The sequence below is a fragment of the Protopterus annectens genome, chromosome 4.part0 (genome assembly GCF_019279795.1).
Source record: "Protopterus annectens isolate FY-2018-M chromosome 4.part0, PAN1.0, whole genome shotgun sequence".
Classification (NCBI taxonomy): domain Eukaryota; kingdom Metazoa; phylum Chordata; order Ceratodontiformes; family Protopteridae; genus Protopterus; species Protopterus annectens.
Window position 1 is genome coordinate 1,953,013,954 of NC_056733.1, and position 16,676 is coordinate 1,953,030,629.

The following is a 16,676-nucleotide window of genomic DNA, read 5'->3' on the forward strand; positions in this document are numbered from 1 at the left end:
AGTTGATTATTGGTGTGGAGGAATGGTTACCCATGCTAGTAATGACCAGGTCAAGGATGTTTCTACCCCTGGTGAAGGTGAGAATGAATTGGTCTAGGCAATGGAATCAATGAATTCCAGAAAACGTTGAGCAAGTGTGCTGGTACTTGAGTAATTTTCCCAGTTAATGGAGGGGTAGATAAAGTCTCCCAGTATAAGGTTTTTGCGTTGTACCCTAATATTTTCCAGTATGTTTTGGAATGTGGAGTAGGTCTTGGGATATGGTGGGGATCTATAGTAGGCTACAACCTGAATTGCAGTTTTACCCAGTGTTAGTTGTACCTGAAGTATCTCTGATGTGTTATGTTGGGCTACTAGTCTGGAGGTGTGCATATCCTTTATGAGTATAGAGACACCACCACCTTTAGTGCTTTGGTCCAGGTTTAGGGGCTGAAAGGTGTGGAATGAATTATAGCCTGGTAATGGGGTGCTCTCCGGAGCCTTGAACCAGGTCTTGTTCACTGAACAGATGTCAATGTCCTCCATTTTAAGAAGTTCTTAGAGCGAGTGCATTTTGAGATTTAGACTTCTAGCATTGTGTAGCATAACCCTCAGATATAATTTGCTTGTAGCTGTTACAGTGGTAATTTTGTCTTCAGGACATTGCCTAAAAAAGGCACTATAGGGGTAACAGGAGCCTTGGCCAGTATCCAGAATGCCAGGGGTGACAGATGCAGGCCATCTCTGATGAAGCATCAAGGTCTGTCGATCATGTCATCCCGGGCAGACACATACTGGATCCCCTTAGTATGACACCAGAAACTTAGCTTACAGACTGCTATTAAAAGAGAACACTTGTAAGCAGGGAATACTTACCTGGTGATTTCTTTTCTAAGCCATGCATTTGTTATGGTTATCAGTATCATAGAAGTTAAAATAGTTTGTGATCTCATTTATTTCATTAAGATGGTAAATTGATTGGTGTGGTCTGAAATATACAACAGAGTTCAGAGATTGCAGGAAATTAGTTGAATGATGTGTTGGCTGAGAAGTGAATATCTCTTAAAAAGAATTTCCATTGACAGAACCCTAAGCTGAAGGAAAAAAGATTTTCATCTATTTGATCATTTGCAACAGGTACAATGTACTACCTGATGATGGCTAAACAATTTTCCTTGTTGTAGTTTATGTTGCCCTATGTGATTAATGTCCAGTGTTTTATATAGGAAGAACTACTAGAGAGTTGTGTAAAAGAATGTATGAGCATAGAAGACGTGTAGGAATACACGATATGAGTAATGGTTTAGCCAAACATATTGCACAAAAACATAAGGGTAGTAGTGATTTGAGTTTTTACTTTGCAGTTATAGATCAGGTGTTAAATTATAGTGAAAGATTAGATGCAGAAGATGTTTTGGATTGAAAAGAATACTGTTGGCAGATTAGACTCAATGCATGTAATACTCCTGGTATGAATGACAGAGAGATATTTAAAGTGGTTTTAAAAAAGAAATGGTTAAAACATTAGGTATTATTAAATTGTGTGGCTGGAAAGAAGTCCTGTGACTGTTTTAAAATGTATAATGTGTTGTGGTCTGGTGTAACTTGGTCTCATGAAGTTTCATGGTTTTGGGAATGAAAGCGCTTACCAGTTTTTTTACCAGTTTATGATTAAAGTTTAATTTATTTTTGGATCATTTTGTTTTATTAATTTTCTTTGTTAGTTAATAGTAATGAGTGCAATCTGGTTAATAAAATAAAATATTTATAAGAGCAATATTGAATGAAGATAACAGGATGCTCCACATGTGTGTATTATGTGCAGTGTAAGACTTACTAAAACATGAAATCTTCTAAGTACAAGTAACCAACAATATGAAATTCAAAAAATGTATTTATTCTTAATGCAGTCAATATTTAAAATATAAGTATCAAAATAAACGAAGCAGGCTGTGAGTATGAATGTTACGCAAAAGTAAGTATGCTGTGTTTCATTCTTAATATATAAGTAGTTAATATGAATATTTACCTAAAATATTGATTTCATTAGGAAATAAACCAAATTACACATAAATACAAAGCATCACTTAGGTGACTGTTTTTGTACAAAACAGCTCATTAACAGTTAAGAGAGAGGTCACTATAATACTGTGACTAGAGAATATGTCCTTTCTATGGTAATGCCCAGACTCAGAGTTGGAATATTTAATTAGCCGGGGTGAGAAGGGTATATTCACCACATGGAGGCACATGGAAGGAAAGGGTGTCAAGATCTGAAGTTATGTCTTGGAGCATGCACTGTGTAGTTTCAGTTTTTGTGTTGTTTTGTGTTAGCATTATGGATATTAACATTTCATAGTATAGATATTTCCCAATACTCACACACATGCACACAAACACATATAGATAGATAGGTAGATAGATAGATAGATAGATAGATAGATAGATAGATAGATAGATAGATAGAGAAAGGTATACTTAAAATAACCAAATGTTAAAATTGCTGACTTCAACAACAAAAGGTCAACAAGAAAATATTAATATGTCATAATCGTTCCTCGAATGGCCATAGTTGCCCAACAACCAGGAAGTAATGCGATGCATAAGGTAAGTGAAGAAAACCTTTTAAATGTTTCCATTCCTCACTGCAGTGTGATCTCGGAGTTGGTATATGTAGTTGGGCAGGTTGGAGGGCATTAGAGGGTGTGGGGTGAAACCCCGCCTTGGTTGGTTGTGTTCACAATGTTGGCCAAGTATGGCCATTCAGTGAATGATTTTGGAAAGTTATACGCATTTGGTAATGTTATGTTTTGATGTTTACATTTGATATTTAGCAGTTCATGGGTATTTTGTTTCAGTAGCTGAACATAGACCCCTAAAACAAGGAACAAAGGTGGAATAAAATGACCAGCTATTTTAACTTATGTATAAGTAGTGATACCAGATGTAATTATACAGCTAACCAGAAAGAGTTACAATTAAAATCTTTAATGAAAAACTAATACAATTAAACCGTCAACTGAAGTGATAAAATACATTTAATTTTAATCAGTTATTTTCTGTATTATGTATAATAACACACTTTTGAATTATATTAAAGAAATCCTTAATTTTGGAAACTTTTAAAAAAATCCATAGAACTTAAATCATTATATTAAGTATACCCATTTTGTGAAACAAAATCCTGTTGGAAGAATCTATCAAAAAGTGGATAAAAAGATGGAAAAATTGGGGGATGGTGTGATTGCCTTCATAATAATCACCTCAAACTATGTGTGATCATAGTTAAAGTATTTTCACCAGAAGATGACTGCATACATATTCAAGGGTTAAGGAATATTATAAGAAACTTCATAGCATTCAGACAATACAGATGTATCTCGAAATTGTTAGAATACTTTAATACTATATTGTAGAAATATAATATCAGTTCTGATATTGCCAGACCTGTGCAAGATATTGTTAGAATATGAAGTAGACATGGAAGACACATATCAGAATTTTATTTTCCAAAATAGGGATTTGGAATTTATAGACTGATAAAGGGTCAATATTGGAATCTATAATGAAAACTACATTAGCCTCCTTTTGGAAAATTTTACCTGGAAATCCACACATAGAGTTTTTTATACCCCTGTCCGTTAGCACAGAAGATTAAGGCTATACGCTGTTATTTAGCTTCTTCATGTGGTACTGGGGTTGATTACTTCTGCCTTTATGTACCTACTATGTAGCTTTGAGCAAGTCATTTAACTAGGCAGTACTGAGGGAATTTGGGAAATTGAGATAGGTTAATAGGTAAGTACTAGGCTAGCTGCCCTTGCAGGCCATTGTAATCCTAGCCAGTTTCCATTTTTGTGCTAAAAAAACCTATCCCTTTTGGATATTGATTGACCTTACCCATTCAGTTGTCAAAAAACACATATTATTCTTAGATAATAATTGGAATCATGCCAGAGATAATGTGATGGAGCCCATGTATAGGATAAAGCATTTAGGAACTGCATCTGCCCATTAGTAGTACAGGGGTCAGTCCTGTGATAAACATTCTGTTTCCTACCCATAAGTCTAAGTTGCAGTTGAAAATGAACATGAATGAACTTCGTTTTATGTGGATGGGGAGTCTGTTCCCAAGCAGCACTATCCTGTGTGAAATATACCTCTTCCTCCAAACCTTAATGCTGGTATCACACAAGAGGTCTAAATACCTAGACTGGGTATTGGTGATGGCACTTGACTTGCTGATATGCAGTACATCCATCAGTAATAGGACAGAGGATGCCTTGCATGCCAGACACAGGTCACCTTTTAGCAGTCTGTAAGATACCAAGTATAGTGATAAGGCTTTGAATTGGTCCATGTAGGACATGTTTCTTAAGCCTTGTATCCTTTTAATAAGGTATCTTTGTGGGCATTCCAGTTGCTGCATGTGTCTGGACAGATATATGCCAAAGGGGGTATTATATTCAATGACAGGCCTAAAGAAGGTGGAATAAGGGGAGACACTGATGTCTCTAAACCTAGACACAATACCTTTGTTTACAAGTTGTACAATACAGAAGGGCTTTCACGTAATAATAGACACATGTTCATCAAAAGTTAGTTCACTATCCACATAAATTCCCTTATCCTAACAACTGGTTCAACTCTTAGGGCTATATTGTCAATGCGGTAGTTCCCTGGGGTAGATGACTTCCCAAATGATGCAATAATGCATTTTTTGGCATTTAGTTAAACACCATGATTTGGACACAAGTTATTTATTTGAGACAAATCTTCCTGCAGGATGGCTAAATCATCTGGGATTCAATGACTGCTCCTAGTTTTAGCCTCTGCAATCTTAAAATTTACATATTGTTTCAATAGAACCAAATTTCTTTACATTTCTATTCATTCTGTACAAATGTATAACCACATCAGCCCTCACCATTCATTTTTACCATATCATTTATTCTCCAAAATGACCCCTTACACATGTTGTGCTGTATTAATTCACAGATGCAAAATTAGGGGTACTCCACTTTTTAGCCCCTTAGTTTTTGTTAGTTTACTCCCACAGTGTTTCTTATTTCTGGAAATCCTTGTAGCTGTACTTAGCACAACCATTACTACTTCACAAAAATTACATATTCACCTGTTACATCGTGCACATTTTCCTCTTTGCTTGATTGGTCTGCTGGTCACTAATCATTCCCATAAACCTCTGTGGCAACAATTCTGCATGCTATTGTTGCACTATATAGACTGCCAGAAAGACCCCCATCTGGCATCTAGAATGTTAAGTGTTGGGCTATAAGCCCAAGTGTGTATTTATGTGGAAACACTCAATATAATCCAATGTGTTTAACACTTGCAGAAGTGACCAAACTTATTTGATAGCTTCTGCTGGTATTTAGCCCACGCAAGACTGTACACAACAGGGATCAGGGAATTTGGCCTTTCCCCACTGTAGAAAAATCTCGTTGTTGGCATATAAAATTAGCTGGGGATGTGGTTTGGTGCATTAATATTTTGTTTTTTCACTGTTTTGGATTTCAATCTTTTAGGATCAATTACTGTCCATTTGAGATTTGTCTACTTTAATGTTTAGAGGTACATCCATTTATGTATACAAATTATTGAATAAATAATGGCAGCTTGGAAAACATTGTTTCTGTATTTTCTGTCTACCTCTACTGGTATTCTTATGTATGTATGCATGCAGGTATGTATGTATGTATGTATGTATGTATGTATGTATGTACATCTTTATACCCACACATATATATATATATATATATATATATATATATATATACATATACAGATAAACAGATACATAGATTTACACACACACACACACACACACACACACACACACACACACACACACACACACACACACACACATATATAGATAGATAGACAGATAGATATTTCTGTTACTAAAAAATATTAAAGCAAAACTAAGCATTACAATATGAAATTAAGTGGGGGGCTTCACCCCCCACCCCCCATTGTGGGGGGCTATGCCCACCACACACCCCCTAACTATATATTCTAACTCCAGGGTCGCACTGCAGTGGCAAATGGGGGCATATCCCATTTTCTTGCCAATAATGCTTGTCGGTCAAATGAACTGTCGGGCAAATGAAGTGTCGGTCAAATGAAATGTTGGTCATTTGGTCTCTGAAAAATGGTTGTTGGGCAAATGAAAGTTCGGGCAAACAAAGTAGACCCATATATATATATATATATATATATATATATATATAGATAGATAGATAGATAGATATAGATATAGATACAAACATTTGAAATGTTGGCGCCAGCTAGAGACAATCTCAAAACACGGAGATTGAATCGCTGAAAGAAGAGATGCACAAACAAAGTAGACCCATATATATATATATATATATATATATATATATATATATATATATATATATATATATATATGTATAGATAGATATAGATATAGATACAAACATTTGAAATGTTGGCGCCAGCTAGAGACAATCTCAAAACACGGAGACTGAATCGCTAAAAGAAGAGATGCACATATACCAAGTATGAGACATTTTTTTCTGAGGTATAGTGATCTGAGAGTTGGTATATATAACATCAGAGGGTCTGGTGGATCTTTGAGATTAGCTCTTCTCGAATAACTTCAGTCTTTTTTTTTGATTTGTCAGCATTCTGTATTGCAAGAGACCACATTTCAATAGAGAGCCTGCACACACTATATTTTTGTGAGTATATATATCTATATCTATATACATATATAGCTATACAAACACACACACACACACACACACACACACACACACACATATATATATCTATGTATATATATATATATATATATATACATATATATATATATATATACATATATATATATATATATATATATATATATATATATATATATATATATATTATAGGTTTACTATCATACTTTGGAAATACGTTCAGTCAAGTAGCATAACATTGATGGTATACTTTCAAACATTCAGAAAATCTAAATGTACTGTACCAAAGCGTGACTATTGATGTCCAGATGGCAATTGTCATTGAACGGGCACATTCTCAAAACTGCGAATACTGAACACTTGACTTTAACATGGTTCGAGATAGATATATATATATATTTATATATATATATATATATATATATATATATATATATATATATATGCATCAGGTAGCATATATCATTCTTCCCCACCCTAACATAAGAAATTGCCTTATGTCTGCCCTATTTATTTTTAAATCTCTCTTGTTTTAACTTCATCACCTCTTTAGGAAAAAAAAGAATGACAACATTCAACATTTTCAAAGTGGGTGCAGCTTTGATACTATAAACCACAAGTGGCTTTATTCTCTGAGACAGTATGGGATTCCAGTTCAAGTCAGAATGAACAGGTTGTGAATGCCACTTTTCTAAATACATTGACGCATATATTACACAAGCATAGATCTGCAGCAAGTATGATTAACAAATTTACTTGTATATACAGTTCCTCCTATGTCAGCACTCAGAATAACAAAGATAGATAGTAATTAAGTGGTAGAAACACACATGCAGTAAAATATGAATAAATCTGAGTAACGAAATAAGGAAGAAACAGAAATGCAAAATAGTGAAAATAGCATGTCTGATGAAGCTGAAAACTGAATAAATGGATAATCTTCCATTTGATCTACCATCCAAACTTATGTTTGATCTTAAATTTAAGTAGGAGAGTGCATTTTGACACGGAGTAGTGGAAGGAGAGAATTATTATTGAGAAATTGTTGGGATAGAAAAAGGTGGGAGTACAGACAGCTTTGTTGGGGGAATGTCCATATGAAAAAGAAGGAAATCAGCATGAAAATGTAGTCTACGGGGATAAAAACGGAAAAGCTAAAGGAATATTTAATGCAGGCAGTATAGCTTACAAGGTGAGTAGGGCAGTCGTGCAGGCTGAATTATTTGCTGGTCTATGCATGAGTTGGCTAATGAACGGTGATGGTGGACGTACCCAATAATAATATTGGGTGAAATAACTGGAGTGGGAAGGAAATGGATATAAACAGTTATACATTTACATTTTTGAGTTTAAAAATGCAAATAATCTAAGGAGGTGGTACAACAAAACTAGAGAGCCACAAGAACCATTACATATATGCTTTATCTACATATATGCTGAGTTATAGAAAGAAGTAAGAACAAAAAGATAGTCTGAGATATTAGTGGCAAGAGGTACATTACAAAATGAGCTCAGAATGCTGATAACAGACAAGCATGGGAATAAGTTGCATTTCTGCTCTATCTACTTAAAGATTTCTAAGCCTTTCTTTGGATTCCTAGGAAGGCACATGTGAAAAACAAAATGGTTATTGTACTATTAAAAGAAAAATAGGGGAAGTATGTGGACAATTATAGGCTGATTAAGTTTAACTTCTTTCAGCGGGTAAGCAGAGTACAGCACTCTATGGTATAGATGTGGAGAAGGGCAGGACAAGAGCAAATTAACGGTGTCATATCTGAAGTTTGTCACTGCCTAACAGTTGAGTTACAGCTCATCTAGACCTAAATAATCAACATGTGGTGAGATATTTTACAATCAACACTATACATAATTTACTTCCCCAGAGACATTCCATGCTCATAGCATGAGAGGTACATTGTATTCACAAGCATGGATGGCACATTCCTTCTTCTATGGCTTGGAACATACAGTCACAATCTTCTACAGATTCTGTGTTCTGGGATATAAAGTCACAGTCTTCTATAAATTATGTGTTCTGGGATATACAGTCACAATCTTGCATAGATTCTGTGGCTCAGGATATACAGTCACAGTCTTCTATAGATTCTGTGAATCATGATGTACAGTCACAATCCTCTATAGATTATGTGGTTCAGGATATACAGTAACAGTTTTCTATAAATTCTGTGCTTTAGGATATATAGTATCAATATTCTATAGATTCTGTCATTCCAGATATGCAGTTACAGTCTTGTATAGCTTGAGTCATATTGTCACAGTCCCCTATGTATTGGGTCAGTGTACTGCAACATTACAGGTGCACAGTTTGTGCATTTTGGAGTTGGAAGCATGTTTCATGTTTCATGTTCTGTATCAAAGGAGGTATAATCGCAGTATTTTACAATACAGAATGTCATTAATAGTGAACAAACAAAACATGCCCAAACTAGATGAAAGATAATAAACCAAAACACCAAAATCATCCACTGGTGTGGCAAAAAGAAGACAGCTGTAACTTTCCAACAGTTTATTTAGTGCTTTCATTTGACAGGACTTTATCAGAATGAATAATGAAAAAGTTACACCCATTTTATAAAACCACAGAACCAATCATATTTACGTTTCAAATAGCTCATCAATTTCATTAAATTAATAAAACAAAATCTATCCAAATCTAAAACCTTATTGCAAGGTTAACATCGTAAAAAACATTTAATACATATTGCGTCATTCAACCCTCGAAATTTAGCCGGCTGCATTTTTAACTGCCACAAAGTTTCTTTTCTTAAAAGCTGCTTCTTATAACAACCACCTCTAAAATCAAAGGACATGTTCTCCAAAAGAAAAAAAGTAACATTTTTTAAAGGAGCCACATGTTAATGTGTGCTTAAACAAAGATTCTTAATTCGTTTATAGAATGTTCATGCGGTCATCCTTATATAGAAGGTATACCCTCAAACCTTATATCTCTAAGTATACTAAGCCTGAGAACATACATTCTTGGAGTATGGGGAAACTTCCTTACACCCTTGGTTTTGCAGTCTCATTAAAGCACTGCCTGTTCCTTGATATAAATTGGAGTTGATTCATTTGAATTGATAAACCCCATTTAGATTGTGTCTATAGTAAGTGAAGTCACATATCGCCTTTGGAAATAATGATGATGATGATGAAGAGCTTAGGTAGGAAGAAAGTCTGAAGTCAATGGACATATCAACAGTGGAAGTAATAAGGAAGCAGAACAACATGTCTTGGACAGAACAGATAATCAGATGAATGGAATGATGAAGTGGTGAAAAACAAAACAGTTTTCAAATGAAATGTGAAAGATTTATATATGACACAATTCATGATCTGTCAAATAGTGAAATGGCCTTCATGGGGAGACCCAAGCTTGTTTCACAGGACACCAAAGTCTGAAAATGCTTTTTTGTTCTGTGGGGTCAAGCTAATTACACAAGTGTAACAGTTAATCTGCATTTAGATTTAATTGCAAATCAGTAACAAAAATAATGTAGTAATAATACAATTTTGGTTATTTGATATTTGTATGTGTGTGTGTGTGCGTGTGTGTGTGTGTGTGTGTGTGTGTGTGTGTGTGTGAGTGTGCATTTGGATGCACCCACATGTATGAGTGCACGCACACACACACACACACACACACACACACACACACACACACACACACACACACACACACACACACACACACACACACACACACACACATAGCTAGCAAGCTAGCTAGATAATTAGACAGATAGATAAATAGATAGACAGATAGATAGATAGATAGATAGATAGATAGATAGATAGATAGATAGATAGATAGATAGACAGATAGATAGATAGATTTTTTCTTCTCTAAGGAGGCTCAAAGGACGTTTTTGATATACAGAGGTAGACAACTTTAATAGGACTTGAAGGAAGCTCAGAAGGCAAAATCTGAGCGCATATGACTTAAAAGATTTTTTTTCAGAAGGAGTGAGGTATCAGAATTGATCTGCTAAAGTAATCACAAAAGGCTTTTTAAGTACCTTTTGGTAGGAAAGTGATTAAAAAGGAAGGGAACAGAAGGGTCACACTGGAGAAGCTAAAACAGTCATGCAGATTTGATCATTTGTTTTCCTTCCTCATTCAAATGACATGCATCATTTTTCCCCAATATTTGCTTTCAGGAGTATATCTAAAATTTAGATGAAAAATTAAACTGTACTTGACTTTGTTTACTACAGAATAGCTCTTTGGTTCAGAGATTAAAAAAAAGATATATATATATATATATATATATATATATATATATATATATATATATATATATATATAATTTTTTTTTTTTCAAAAGGCATCTCAATCTGTTGCCTTCTTTTAAAACTACATTTCTGAAATTCTTGTCACATTGTTAAAAAAGTCATCTGCTAACAAAAACTTCAGGTGAGATATTTTTCCCAGCAAACACTTACCATGCCAGATGAGTTTGAGGAAAATGTCAGTATACCAAAAATATAAAATGATCAAGTTGTTGTGCCTTTCTACCATTAATTTCATTTTCAAAGGTCAAAAACCAATCAGCTTTAGATGATGCTTCAATGAGTAAGACCTTTATGCATTTTACTGATATGAAGCTTTTACAAATATTTTGAATTCAGATTTTGTTTTCTGCAGAGCTTAGAGACTTTGTCACATTATTACATTCACTACTTTATATCCATAATCATGTGCACTGGTGTTTTTCAGCTTTGGTGAACAGAATATTTTGCTTAACACTTCAGGCCCAACATATTTTATTATGTGTAACAACAGAATATGCCTGTAAAATAATGTTATTTTCTCCAGAGTAACAATAACTTTGCATGTAATGTGATGCATGAGATAATGTAACTTACAGTAGGAAGTCATTTACTTGTGCAGACACTATTGACTTTGCCAAAGATGTTTACAGATATTTATTGCTATATTGCCTTCTGTTAACAACGTTCCATGCTTTCTTTTCATGAGTTATATGACTAATAACAAACACACATGACACAGCTGTGACCAAACTACAACAGTCTGAATATTTTTGCAATTTGACAAAACAATCTCTCCCCTGTGGCTCACTGTTGTGTGAAGCATGGTAGGGGAATTTCTTAATGCATGAGAGAAATTTATGGCACTATTGCAGTGATGCAACAGCTGCTAGAGTAAATAACATTATAAAAATAATAAAACAGACAATTCATAGAATAATGCACACACGGATCTGTACCTACAAATCAGAAATATTTCAGGGGATGCAATTTTACACTGAGGATGCGCATACATAATTTGCGACATCAGAGGCCTTTGCATTAGAGCAATATATTCATACGAAGAATATGTTCTGTTGCAAATATTTGCTAGTTCTGTGCTAACACTGGACTGCCTACAATGCATTAGTTCCAGTACATGTCATTAAATTCAAGTTAGATTCCCTGTATGGAAAGAGCTAAAAGAAAAGCTGCAAAATGGATGTGGCACTGCATTACTTAATTTCTATTTGTGACTCAAATTTACTGATACTGCACCCTTTCTGACAAAGCAAACATTTCTTATGCTTACGGAGTTCTTGATTTTCTTAGCAAAATGTTATAGTGTTATAAAACAATTACTGCTTAATGTTATTGTTAACTGTAACATGACTACAGCTGTTGCTATGAAATTTGATTACACTTGCAGTTTTGCTCTTAAGGGAAACTCGTGGAAGCCTTTAAAAAACAGATGGGTCAGAAAAGGAGCACATATGTATGATAAGAATTGAACAAAACAAAACTACTTTACTAAAATTCAGACACATGGTTCAATTGCATATCCTTTGTTTGTGGGTTGATTTTTTGATCAATAATGTACTGTTTCATGATTGATAATGTACATATACTAGTGAACTATGTCTTGTTTGGGCAAAATTACTTTCACAGTGGTAGCAGCACCAAAAAAAAAATGTTTGCATTATACAAAATAAACCGTTAAGTAAAATATTTAAGATGAATAAAGTCCAACTAAATATACTTGGATTGAGATGACAGGAAACACTGGATGGAAGTTATATGGATTTAATACTAATAAATAAAGTTCTATAAGGTTTCATTCATTTAACTTTATTGTGAGATACTCCCCTGTGCAAATGCCCAATGCAAATTATTTATGTTTGTGTTTATTTATGTTTGTGGATTTCCATGGCTGATCAGAGTGGGAAGTAACTAGGGCTGGGCAAATGAGTCAGCTGCCCTGAGTGCAAGCCGATAGGTGGCATGACCTGATGCGGTACAATTAAAGTACTGGCTTTCATTTAAGATGCTGCAGATTATATCACAGGTTCTTAGTAACTACTGCATTAGCAGCCATAGCATGGGGCTTCCATGCCCCTGGCCAGAAAACCACAGTGAAAAACTTCTCTAAAGCAAATTTCACACTCCTCAAAACTGAGGTGGAATCCTTCAAAGCCCCCGGGCCTGTGGAAAATACGGCCCAGACTGCAGAATCCTTTATAAACGCATTCTATGAACACCTTCAGGAATACATGGATCATGCAATCCCAAATAAAACCAAGACCCAATCCTCCAAAGTTAGGCGTCCTGTCTGGTGGACCCCAGCCATAAACAAACTATACAATAGAAGGAGGAAGCTACTACATGATAGAGCAAAATCCCAAAAAAAGAAGGCATCTCTAATCAGTATTAGCAAAAAACTAGGGGCACTCATAAAATCGTCTAAGGCCAGCTTCAAGAGAAAAATTGCACAGGACACTAAGGATAATCACAAGGCATTCTTTAGTTATGTTAGGATCCTGGGTGGGAATTCACAGATATGCTCAGAATTAGTCCAAAATGACAAAAAATGCACCGAACCCACTGACATTGCCAACATCCTAGCTGACAGGTTCAGCACAAACTTCCCCCCCCCCCTTCCCCACCAAAAGAGCAAATATCTATCCCAGCAGAGTGCTGCCCCCCTGACATCTCAGATGCTCAGGTAAAAGCCGCCCTCTCCAAAGCAAAAAACACAGCATCAATGGGAGCAGACGGTGTCTCGGGCTGTGTCCTACATGAACTACAAGAAGAACTAAACCCAAACATAAAACTACTGTTCAATCTCAGCCTTACTACAGGATATGTACCCAAAGAGTGGCGTACAGCAACAGTGGTCCCTCTCCACAAAGGTGGTGCCTCAACGGATCCTGAAAACTATCGCCCCATAAGCTTGACTAGCTTGGTCTGCAAAGCTATGGAAAGGATCATCATGGACCTCATAAATAAAGATATTGGGGACCTACAGACACTGGATCCTACCCAGTTCGGCTTTGTTAAGGGCAGATCCTGCCTCTTAAACCTGGTCGATTTCTTTGAAACAGTCACCAAGGCCATTGATGAGGGGAAAGTGGTTCACACAGCCTATTTGGACCTTGCAAAAGTCTTCGATACAATACCCCACTCGGGCATTATAGATAAGCTCACCAGCTTAAATATAAACTCCTATGTCACTAGATAGGTTGCAAACTGTCTCAAGGACAGAACCCACATGGTTAGAATTGCTGGAGCCATGTCAGACTCCAAACCAGTTACAAGTGGCATCCCACAAGGCTCAGTTCTGGGACCTCTCTTGTTTGGTATATATTTCTCGGAGGTACAGGCTAACATGGAAGGACTGTGGCTGACCAAGTTCGCAGATGACTGCAAACTGGGTGCCATAATAGACTCTCCAGCTGACACAAGCATCCTACAAAAGGGCCTCATAGAAACAGACAACTGGTGCCAGAGCCATGGCCTCAAGCTAAACACCAAAAAGTATATAGTCATCCCCTTTGGCAAAAATAAAGTGCCCACAAATTACCACATAGGTGGTAATCCATTAAGTACAGAAGAAGTAATTAGAGACCTGGGGACCCAAGTTGATAGCAATCTCTCATTTGACAACCACGTGGCCAAAGTGGTTAGAAACAATTTTATATAGCGCACCTAATCATGAAGGGATTCACATCTAGATCAGGGGAGGTCATCGTGCCTCTTTACTCATCCCTCATCAGGCCCATAATTGAGTACAATGCCCCTTTTGGGATGTACCTTACCAGACACCTGCAACAACTGGAAAGACCCCAAAAGTACCTCACCAAGAGGATCAAAGGGCTCAAACAGATGCCATATGCTGCCCGGTTAAAGAAACTCCAGCTCTACTCAGTGGCATACCGCCTGCTCAGAGGCGATCTGTGCCTGACATATAAAGCCATGTCCAACCCGGAATTAATGGACATGCTGCACCTCAGAAAATCCAAATCCCATCGAGCTACGCGCTCGAGAAACTTGAACCTCAGCACTGAAATAAATAGGACATGCTGGAGGGACAGATTCATAACCCAGAGGCTCCCTTCACTCTGGAATAAAATCCCAGTCCAGGTTAGGCAGAGTCCCTCATTGACTCTCTTCAAGAGGAATCTTGATGAGTGGATGGGAGATAGTAGGTTTACCCCGGGTATCACTTCTATGTCACTGTTAGACAGAGGCACAGTATACTAACCTCAAAAAAGGGTATAGCAAAATTAATTTAAAATTTGTGGCGAAAGCCAAACACACTCTTGCTAGGCTAATAAATGTCCTAGGGCAGATAGCCTAGTATGAACCTATGAACCTATGAACCTATGAGCTCTCTGCATTTCAGGGGATGCAATTTTTTTTTTGTTCTTAACAGATGCACTACTCTGCAAATCGCCATGGGTGCCAGTCAGACTAGTTACAATTCTGAGCTACAACCATGTTGCTTTTTAATTCTCATAAGTATATTGTCTATTTTCAGCTTTTTGATAATGAGTGAAAATTAACAATAATTGAAAGAAGGAGGTTGAAAATTTTATTTGGCAAGTGTTTAGCTGAGAAGAGTAAGTTTAGTTTTTGTAGAGGTCCACTGACCTACATTTTTTATTCCCTTTCCTCTCCCAGAGTTTTCAACATTTAAGTTTAGCTCTTTTTTTCTGAGCTTATATAAATGTTTTAATTTGACATTTTAGCTGGCCTAAAAATTCTTATCTGGAATTGACACAAAAATGTTGAACATGATTGTAGGAAAAGAGCATGTTAATGGCAGGCGAAATAGTCTGGGAAACCAAGATTAAATGAGTAATTTAGACTACAGGAATAAAGGTAGATGTCTAATGGGGACACTGGCCAGTGCGCCAGAAGGTATGACTCATCCGTTTTCTGTTGAGACAAAGTGCTGGAGAAAATGCTATAGGCTATGTTGGCTTAGATGAATGATAAGTTAAAATAGATGTCAGACTGAGTACAAATTAAAGAAAAGGCATAATTGCATAAGCCTGAATCCGAGCATTTGAAAAGTTGAGGTGTGCTTTTGGGCTAAATTGTTTACTAGAATAGTAAGGGCCTATGGTAGTGGCAGTTACAAAAGTGAATCCAAGAAGAAGCAGGGTAAATAGGAAAGGTAAGTTAGTCTCAATATCATTGTGATAGTAGACGGTATGATAAAGCTGAAGTGAAACTGGGAGATGGGATCTGGGAAAGAGGAGAATTAGTAAACAAGAAGATATTGATGAGGAGATGACAGAATTACACAGTATGGCATTGAAAGGAGACAAAAAAAATCGAGTAAAATGTTAGAAAGTTATGGAGGAAAATGAGAGTGTGAGCCAAAAGACTGATGATGCGAATATCAATTTGTCAAGTGCTACAATACTGCGCTGTGATTTAAATGAAAGGGAACGTAGATGGAATGCATCCATAAAAGGAAATGGTAATTTTGATGTGGGAAAAACTGGAGGCAATTGTGGTTGTGGGTAAATAATAAGCAGGAAAAGTTATTTCAGAAAATTTCAAGCATGAAAACAGAAAAGTAGGAAGAATACAATGAAGATATTTAGCTCCCAGAGCAAGCAGCTGCTAACAAAGAGGTGTAACGAGGGTAAGCAAATGTAGCATGATATACGCAGAGAGTAGA